This window comes from Camellia sinensis, chromosome 10 (assembly GCF_055761805.1).
Source record: "Camellia sinensis isolate YWXY chromosome 10, ASM5576180v1, whole genome shotgun sequence".
NCBI lineage: Eukaryota > Viridiplantae > Streptophyta > Magnoliopsida > Ericales > Theaceae > Camellia > Camellia sinensis.
The window spans coordinates 156613169-156623904 of NC_138970.1; the positions used below are offsets into that span (position 1 = coordinate 156613169).

At 30.9% G+C, this 10736-nt stretch overlaps 1 long non-coding RNA gene across 1 annotated transcript; it reads right to left on the reverse strand.

Annotated features, from left to right (window-relative positions):
• Nucleotides 1-69: 69 nt before the first annotated feature.
• Nucleotides 70-4802, reverse strand: LOC145801387 (uncharacterized). Its single transcript, XR_014342796.1, has 2 exons — nucleotides 4417-4802; nucleotides 70-741 (listed from the first exon to the last, which is right to left on the reverse strand). It is a non-coding gene; the product is annotated as an uncharacterized LOC145801387 (long non-coding RNA).
• Nucleotides 4803-10736: the final 5934 nt, after the last annotated feature.

A 10736-nucleotide genomic window follows, 5' to 3' on the forward strand; every position in this document is an offset into this window, starting at 1 on the left:
TTATGTCACTTTAAATTTAATAATATAAACTATAATTTGAACTTTTAAAACATTTTTATATATATATTATTGGGTGAATAACATTTTAGAATTAAAAAAATAATCATGATCAAACTTTACATAATTCAAGGTTTGACAATCCACATACAAACCCTTTTTGTTCCTTGATTTCTAAGGAATTCTCATTGGGAAAAGGGTCTACAGCCCTAGATCTCTCTCTCACCCCCCCCCCCCCCTCTCTCTCTCTCTCTCCTATTAAATAAGCTTATAAACTTACTCACAAGTCTCACATGGAAGCAAACCCCTCCCAAATTCAACTCTGCTCTACACATTCAAGCTGTCAACCTTCCAAAATTCTCAATCTCCTTAAAATATCTCTCTTTGCCCCTCCTTTTATTGCTCCATGTTTCCACTTCTCTCTCTTCTCCTCCTCCTCCTCCTCCTCTACCATGGCATTCAAGACCACATCTCATGTATTCCTCATCATTCTTTGGCTCTCTCTTTTTATACTATTGTTTCATGAGCTATACACTACCAAGTCCAAGATCAATCACAGCACAACAATCCCATCGCTCTATCACCGCCATCCGATCAGTAGAAAATTTCTAGCAAGCAAGTTTGACTTCACCCCATTTCTCAAACACCGTCATCATCATTACCACCGCCGCCACCACCATCACCACGAGCCGGATGAAAGCGCGGTTGATCCAAGATATGGTGTTGAAAAGAGGCGTGTTCCGACTGGTCCGAACCCATTGCACCATTGATCAGTTATATACATATGGGGGAAAAAAAAAATGGTGATACATACACAAATGGTTAGTGAGAGCTTTTATTAATTCATATAATTGCTTGTATGATTATTAAAAAATTTCTCTTTCTTTATTTGCGTTCACATTGTAATGTGTCATGCTATATGATCTAGTAATTTTGTGTGTATATAAATGTGTTAAAAATCATATTGTTGTTACTAGGTTTTATGTTAATCATTCATCTTTTTTTTACTATGATATTGTTGCTTATATGAGGTTTTATTTTTATTTTTTTTACTATGATATTGTGCTTACATGATCAAAGAAATATTTGAGAACCTTTTATTACTATTTTTTCCCACCATAATGTGTTTTGATGAGATTTTGAGTAGCTGTGACGGCACGGCAAAGAGTAGGGAATTTTTTTTTTTTTTTTTTTGGATATTTGGCTAATGGTATTAATGGGGTTGGTTAATGGAATGTCATTGGTTAATCAGTGTAGAAGATTTACCTTCTGATGGATGACAATAGGGTGGGATACACTTAGACGTCAGGGGTTTGTGCCATGTGTCAATCCTTGTTCCCATTATGTAGCGGTAAATTGTAAATTTATAGATAGACGGGAATTCAAATGCACACTCATACTCCTAATATTAGATATGATTTGTCTAAAAGATTTGTCTTACTAATTTTGTGTGCTATTATCCAAATGACTAGCCTTAATAGGAGCCGAACTCGGGACTTAGGGTTTAACACCACAAGTACTTACCACTTGAGCAACTCTAGGTGGTTATCATAAGCCTAAACTTGGTTATTTGTTTGTATTCTTTTCTTGTTTTTTTTTTTTTCAGTGGTTTTTCTTTTTTTAAAAGTTGTTTTTAGAACAGCAAACGGATCAAGATATTTGAGTTCTACTTCTATTTAACTTAATAAAATTTTGTGAAAAATTGAATGTTTTATAAACAATTTAAGTTAAATATTATAAATTTTGTTAAAATTTTAATTCAAATTTAAACATCCTATTACTTAGCTCAATAAATATTTACAAACTATAATAAATCAAGCTCAACTCAAGTAAAACTCGTGTGAGATCATCTCAAAATATAAATAAATTACATTTTAATACACTTTGATCCTTCTTAAGTTAGCAAGTCAAACTTAAATAAACACTCAATTTTTTTTTTTTTATAGGCAAAAAATAGAGATGTTATTAATAGAAAAAATGATAAAGCAATGACACATAGGAACAAGCAAGGGAAAGATATTATATATCACGACCATTCAAATATATCTATACAGACAGCAAAATCATATGCAATACAACCCCTGATAAAACAAGAAGCTTGTGGAAGAAGTGCATTAGTTTGTAAAAATAACAAGAAACAATTTGCTTGGTTTGAATTTTTAGAAAACACTTTTCAGATAATTTTACTTTTTTTATTTTTGTATATTTTTGTTTTCATTGATTTTTTTAATATCTTAAGTAATTTTTTTAAAATTTTAAGCACACCTAACATAAATATACTTAAAAAGTATAATATTTATAAAAAAAAATCTTCAAAAAATTCGCTAAATACCAAAAATATAAAAATTCAATAAATCTTTCATTTTTTTGTGTATTTATTAATTTTTTAAAATATATTTTCATAAATATTTTACCATTTAGATACATCTAAATAAGGTGCATCTAAAAAAGTAAAAAAAATACTTAAAATTTTAAAAATATTCACTAAAAATTAAATATATATATATATATATATAAAATAAAAAACTTAATTTTTAAAAATTAAACTCAGAAAATTGAAACTAAATCCACTGAAATTTTTTTTCTTAATATTTGCTTATTGATTTTACTTTTGACTAGAGGGTAGGGGGGACAATGTAATGAATTGTTATAATTGTGGAGCATAAAAAGTTGAGGACCCTTCTTCCCTCGAAAGATGATTTTCTTAATTGTTTGACGGTGACGTGGGGCATGAGTTTCAATTGTTTGGATGCTGTGATAAATAGGAGTAATTAAAAGCTGCAAGGTAGTGCCAAAAAAATCCTGACCCTTCGTTGATGAGAGAAAATTTTAAGTATAACAAATTGTACACTGTGATAGTAACATTATGTAATTACACAATCAATTTTTTTAATTTCAAAAATAAAAATTTTGTTATAGAAATTATTTGAAAATCAATTTTTGTTGTCACGAGGGGCATCATCTTGAAAGTTTAAAAAAATAAATAAATAAATAATAATCAGTGTGTTTTGTTTTAGTTTTTTTAATTAAATTTTTTAAAAATTGAGTTTTTTGGTTTACGTATTTTTTTGTTTTTAGTGAATATTTTTAAAATTTTAAATATTCTTTTTTACTTTTTTAGATACACCTTACTTAGATGTATCTAAAAAGTAAAAAAATTGTAAAAAAATTTTTTTAAAAATTAATAAATATTTAAAAATACAAAAAAAATGTACTGAATTCTCATATTTTTTTTATATTTTTCGTATTTAGAGAATTTTTAAAAGGTTTTTTTTTATTTTTTTTTTTACTTTTTAGGTATATTTATGTTAGGTATGTCTAAAAATTAAAAAAAATGCTCAAAATATTAAAAAAATTCAGTAAAAACAAAAAAACACAAAAAACAAGAAAGTAGAATTTTCTGAAAAATGTTTTTAAAATTTTTAAAATGTCGGTAATAAATATACATAAAATAATTTGGTGCTAAAATAATGGGTTTTTTTTTATACAAAAATTTTGATTCCAAAAAGAATAATAATTCATCACTAACTATCTAATTTCGTCACTAAAAATAAAATAATGATAACTAAAATATTTTGTACCTGAAAAATAACTTTATTCTTAAATTTTTATCTCTAAAATCTTAATTTGTTATAACATTAAAGTAATAATAAAAGATAAAAAATGCCTACTTATTCTATATATGATTTTTATTAGCCGACAACTCAACATAAAATGGTTTCACCCACAAATTTCACTCAGCCCCGGTTTGGTTTTTTCATTGGGCTAAATAATTATATATGGACCAAAAAAAAATTAAAAATCAAAAAATTAATAAAAAAATTTGTCATTTACGAGGCAAAAAGTTAAAAAAGTCAGATAAAAAAATCAAACAATCAAAAAAGTCCCAAACTAAAAGAGTTAAAAAACTAACTAAAAAAATCATTGCGAAACGATACCTCCGCGTTTCTATGTGGGGTAGAAATTTTTGAATTTAATAATCATGGCCAGTGCTATTAAACTTTAAATAATTGTACATCTATTACTATTTTTTTTTCTGATAAAAAAAATAAAAATAAAAAACACACAACTCACTTAGTATGAACAATTTTGTCACATAATTTTGATTTCTAAAAAACTTACAATAATATTATATTTTTTCAAATATCTAACATGTCTAGTTATTACTACAAGGCAATTTAAAATTTTCAATTTTTAACCCATTTTGAGGGATATCACTTTTCATATTTTTTACTTAAAAATAATTTTAAAAAAAAATTAAAAAATTAACTTTTAATCAACTTTTTAAATTATTCTATAAGTACCAAACAGTAAAATCACTAAACTAATAATTGTTATTCTCTATGAGTTTCTATATGCACATCAATACACATCATTTTATATTTTTTTAATTACAATTTTATCCTTCAACCAAATTACCATTAAACCCAGCCGTCGCCACTAGGCCCCCACCTCCGACGTCGCATCGCCATCCTCTACTCGTCCCTCGCCCTTGCAACACCTTCCCGACCCTAAATCTAGGGTTTTCGACACCAGAGAGGAAGCAGGTTCGCAAGTTGCAAGTGATGAGTTCTTCGCAAGTAGTAGAGGGCGTTGGCGGAGGGGCGTTCGTGAGTCACAGCTAGCAGGGGATTTCGTGAGTTGTAAAGGCAGCATAGTGTAGGGAGGGCTTCGCAAATTGCAAGTAAAGAGTGACCGGGAGGCTACTAATGATGGAAGAGGCGATCATTGAAAGCTGGAATGGGAGGAGGTCGTGTTGGGGTCGGCGAGAAAGGTTGCAGCAGTAGGTGTGGCTGGTTAGAGTTAGGGTTTGAAGATTGAAAATGAGGGTATTATAGGAAGTATGTGGTGCGGATTAAGAAAAAACAAAAATTAAAAATTGGATGTGTGAACTCAACAATTGTGTGTATTGAGAGGATGAATCACTCTGTTTGGTTTTGATTTTCAAATCAAAAATTTACTTTTTAAAAAATTTTACTCTTTTTTTTCGTTTTTTTTTTCACTGATATTTTTTTAATATTTTAAGTATTTTTTTAATTTTTACACATACTTAACATAAATATACTTAAAAAATATAATATTTGTGAATAAAAATCTTTAAAAAAATTATTAAATATTAAAAATATAAAAAATTCGAAAATTCAGTATATTTTTCATATTTTTGTGTATTTATTAATTTTTTAAAATAACTTTTCATAAATATTTTAATTTTTAGATACATTTAAGTAAAGTGCATTTAATAAAGTAAAAAAATTATTTAAAATTTTAAAAATATTCATTAAAAATATTTAAAAAATCATGAAAAATTAAAAAATCAATTTGTAAAAAGTTAAATTCAAAAAATTGAAATCAAACATACGCAAATATATAGTTTCCTTAGGAAGAATGTACTCTTAAAAACAAAGTAGATGAAGAGTGTACAATAATATATTGTTAATCAATATTAGAAGAGAACAACAAAACTCTTCTATCCTTTTGAATAATATCATTAATATTGGCATGTCATTTACAAAGGTTTATATTCATGAAAATGTTTGTAGTACACACCAAATTAATATAACCAAAAAAAATTCGTCCACTTTGTTTTTGTTTAATGAAAGTGACTCCCATGATGGGTTTAAGAGTGAAAAAAATTTCAACAAAAATCACCGGTATTGAGGATTCGAGTTGATGGAGCGGTAACGATTTCTTTAATTATAATATAACTTTGTTAACAAACTAACATTCTACAATTTTGACCCAAAAATAAATAAATAAATAAAAATAAAGAAGAAGCAGTAGAAGATAAATTTGAAAAGTAATTATGGTTAGAAACCAAGTTGGAGTCTAAAAAACGTTTATTGAGAGCATAAGTGAAGGGAATAGAAGCCCATTTTTTTTCTTTCTTTTTTTCTTTCTTGTTTCTTTTTATTTATTTATTTTATTTTATAAATTCATAATCAAAATACAATCTAAATATAAAATAATAATTAGATCAAAAATCAGGTGCCAAACTTCATTTAAAAAAAGGATCTTAATTATAAGAGGTAGTCTTTATTACTCCAAGCTGAAATTTTATTTTATTTTTTTACCCACTCTAGGATATGGAATGTCATGATGCTGAACTTGATTTCCTGGGACCTAGTGTCTATGTGAGACCTGCTATGTACTTTGGAAAAGTCAGAATTAAAGTTTTAGAATTTATTCACAATGGTTAATAGTTGTAAAAATTAAATTGATGAAATATATATAAGATTGATGAATGAAATGAATTTGAAACATTAATTGTTATTTTTGAATAAATTTTGAATAAATAATTCTAGATTTATAATATTGGTGATGTACTTTACCAATTAACTTCCTAAAGTTTATTTATTGAGCCTCCATTTGGGAAGTGGGTTGGCTTTTTAGTTTTTTGACTTTTTTGGCTATTTGAGTCTGGGCTCAAAAGCTTGATTTGGGAAGGGTTTTTTAACTTTTTGGCTTTTTTAACTTTTTTTTTGAGAGAAAAGTGTAATGATTATGGGTTGGATGTGATGTTTTGTCTGTTGTGGCTCAAATAGTCTATTCTGTCTTTTGTGGCTCAAAGAGCCAAAAGAGCCCAAATGAGCTCTTCCCAAACGACAGCGGAATCTTTCAAACCTACTTCTTATTCTCTTTGTTATACCATGTGGATATTCCCATGAATTCACAACTATCATCATTAACCTCATTGACTCTATTTAGACACAAGTTAAAGAGGAAAATATTACATTAATCCAAAGCCTATTAATTTGACAGATGAAGCAAATTAAATTTATTCCTAAGGGATTTTGGTGTCTCTCTAATCATCATTTGACATGAACCTTATCATGATTTATTTATTTATTAATTTTTTTTAGTACCCTATTCACTGCACTTCTATCTTTCTAGCAACTCTTTGTTACAAGAGACTTTGTATGTTGGAAATTCCTTTAGTTCTAATTTTGTTTGACAAATGATGTGATTTGAATACAGTTAGTCGGTATTGTTGATGCACCATCGTGTAGGTTACATGGTGTTTCAATCTCGCTTATGGACTCTGCTAATGTAATTACCTGTCGTAGCAGTAAAACAATGGCTATTTTGTATTAATTCATAACAAAGAACTATTTTGTCACCAGACAATACAAAAAGTAGGCACAGAAAACTTTAATTATAGAGATTATGATGGCTAACCAACCATATCAGCATAATAATGATGAGAATTCCACTCCATAATCAATTATAAAAACACTGCTATCCTCATAATGGGTTTAGCTGTGTGATCACTAACATGATTTCATAGTCCATTCAAGTAGATTTTTTTAATTTTTTTTTTATAACTAGCTGTTCGAACTATTTTACGTGTATCTCAATTAATTTTGAAATTTTAAAATTGGCGACTAGGTAAACCTCTAGTAATTCCTTGGGATGACTCGAACTATCTTAAATTTCATCCTCAAGTCTTATTGCTCAACCAACATCTTGATTTTCTATTGTCATATGACATTGGAAATTTTTTTGTCTAGAATTTTTGCACTTTATTATGGAAAAATATGTACTAAAAATTTGATGTAGACATTGTATTGTCTGGCTATATATTTAAAATTTAGAGAAAATTACAATTCAGTATAAGTTTTCAAAACAAATTGTAAATCAATGGTAAAGCGTATTGACTTTAATAATTAAAGTGATAAACATTTTACAATTTATTTTTAGCCTTACCACTGATTTGCAATTTCCCTTAAAATTTATAAATGAATGTTAATTTAGTTTGAAGCGCCTAACATTTAAAAAAGACATTGGGATTGGGAGTGTAATTTGGGCGGGCTCAACTCAACCAACCCAAGATCAGCTTGAATTTTTTTACAGCTTGGAAAAAATATTTTTAAATTCGATACAAGTTTAGACAAAAATTCAAAAATCCAAATTAAATTTGAGCAATTTTGGGCGAAGATATCAAATAATCTGAGCAATTCGAAACCTGAATTATATATAGATATATAAAATATTAAATATACATATAAATTATTAGTCATTATATGATATTAAAGTAATTTGGATTATTAAATCATATTGAATATATATTATATACAAGTGACAAAAAATCTTACAATTTTTTTATTTTTTTTATTGTCATTCATAAATTGTAAAGACTATCATAGAGACATCTCTCTTACATTTTATAAATTATTTATTTTGATATTATTAATGATTTTCTATAAATATATATATATATATATAAATAGAGTATAATTTTAATAAATTAATAATTTAGCTGCAAAAAAAATGAAAAACTGAAATTCATGTACAATTCAGGCAACTCGGGTTTAATTCGGGGTCAGGTTTGAACAAATAACCTCGGGTTACAATTTGGGCCTAGGCAAGGGCAGGTCTTAGCATAACTTAAGTTAGACTTGGACAACTTCCCAACCGAATCGAACCCATCCGAATTACACCCATGATTGGGGTGTGGTTCAATGGTCTAGTAACTACACCTTAGGGTGTGGTGAGTGGAGGTCAGGAGTTCAAGCTGATAGCATAGCGGTGCACTCTTAAGTTGTAATTTAATTATACTAACATGTTACCGCTATTTTTGATAATAAAAAAATAATAATATTAAATTAAAAAATTTAAAAAAAAAACATAATATTTAAAAGATATATATAATTATTTTTAAGCACCTAACCCATCAAGAATTCTAAAAGATAGGTCTTATCACCATCGTTCATCATTATCTTACACTTAGGTTGTGGTGTAATTAAGGTGCACCGTAGAAATCCAATCACTAGTCTCTATATGGGATCCCCGACATGCCTTAATGGACTTAGCAACAACAATTTTTATTTTTTTTTATTTTTTAAAAATTTTATTTATTTGTAAATCTTAAGCAATTGACATATTAACCCAAACTAAGAAAAAAAAATTAAAATATGACTCCAATTAATAAATACTATTGGACGCTATCTTTTGTAGTTACAAGAAAATTTTATAAGAAATATAATTGTATGGAACATTTTCCCTGTAGTGTGATACTTCCACCAGAAAGCTGGAGGCTTGACCTAATTAAGATAGCACAGTGAGCCAATCTAACCAAAGGGCCTACCGACTAATCTCATTAGGGCAAGACATTCACCACTATAAAAAGGAGACTCTCCGAAGAAGAGTATGCTTAATTACGAGTGTACACAGTCTAGGTTAGTTCGGTTTTGGAAAAATTCAAGAACAAAATTGATTTTAACAATTCTATGATTTTGAGAATCAGATCAAATTATTATATTTGTAAAATCAGACCAGAACCAAACCGAAATAACAGTTCGGTTGCAATTTGGTTCACGGTTCCAAAAATTTCTATTTACAAGAATAAATTGTTAATATTAGCAAAATAATTACTCAAACTGATTATATCTAACTCATGATAAAAATTAATAATATTAAGTCATTACTCAATATTACATATCTATATCATCTTAATATCATTAAAATTACAATATATATTGTACGGGGAGCAAATATTCCGGCAAGCCCGTACTCCTTTCTTCCGAGTTCCGTCGATGTCCGATCACCTGCGAGCAAGAAACGGTGAGCTACCCGGCGGTGTGTGGCCGGAAAGACTCTCCGACGATCAAGTCAGCACACACCTTAGGATGGATAGAGAGAAGGGAGAGAGTGTTTGAGTGTAAGAATTCTTTACAGAGATGTTCGTGTGTCGCGTATGGGGGCGCAGACATGCTTATATACCCTCTGTGCCCCATATCCACTCCCAGTCATCTCCTGACACGTGGCTCCGCTATCCCATCTGTCAGCATAAACCATGCCATTCATCACCTAATCTCAACTGTCTGTCATCACAGTTGGAGCTCGGCAGCCGAGCTGCTTTATCCGTTGTTGTGCCGTGCCGTGCTTCATACCCCAGCACTCCAATGGCTAAGGCCGAGGAGGACCGGGCTAGGCGACATCTCGGCAAGGCCTAGCCCGAGGCTCCTCCTAAGGTCGGCCTTCCTGCCGGTCAAACAACTACCTCGGCTGACCACGCCTTTCCGGGCGCCGGTCACTCGGCCTGTCTGGCTTCGACCATCCTCGGACCGAGCATCCTGGTCCGACCGAGCACTGCCTTACCGAGCTGCTTCTTTACGGTCTGGGGCGGGACGCACTCGGCCCAAGTTCTGCCCGGCCCAAGTTCTGGCAGCCCTTCTCTGGGCGAACAGTCGACCATCTCGGCCCAATGCACTGCTGGGCTCTCAACCTGCTCGATCGCTACCTCGGCCCAACTCCAGATCATAAATCACCCTCTCAATTGCCCCTTAATTCCGTCCGCGAAAGCGTGACTGGGATTACTCACTTCGACCAAGATAACATTTCTCCGGTCTTCAAGACGCCGAACCTCGACCGGGCTAGTTAACATAATTGTCTGCAACCTTGCCCGGTTATATTCCTCGACTGACATCCTCTTCGTCGAAAGTAGCTCGGTTGGCTCTTCGTATTTGCAACCCGTCGCTTTAGTCCTGTCGTAGCCATAAATGGGGACACGTGGCGGGCTGCCATTGGTCATCGGGCAGCCAACCCGCCGTTTTTGCCAGAATTTGAATTTGGGCGGTCTCCTTCGCCTATACATACATGCCCTTCTCAAACTCCAAATCTTCCTACTGCCACTTCGATATTCGACCTCAGAGCTCTTGCATCTTCATCCAGACTTGCTGCCATTCTTCGTGCTTGAAGGATTAGGTCCTGCCCTTCACTGGTAAGTCATTCCACCCTCA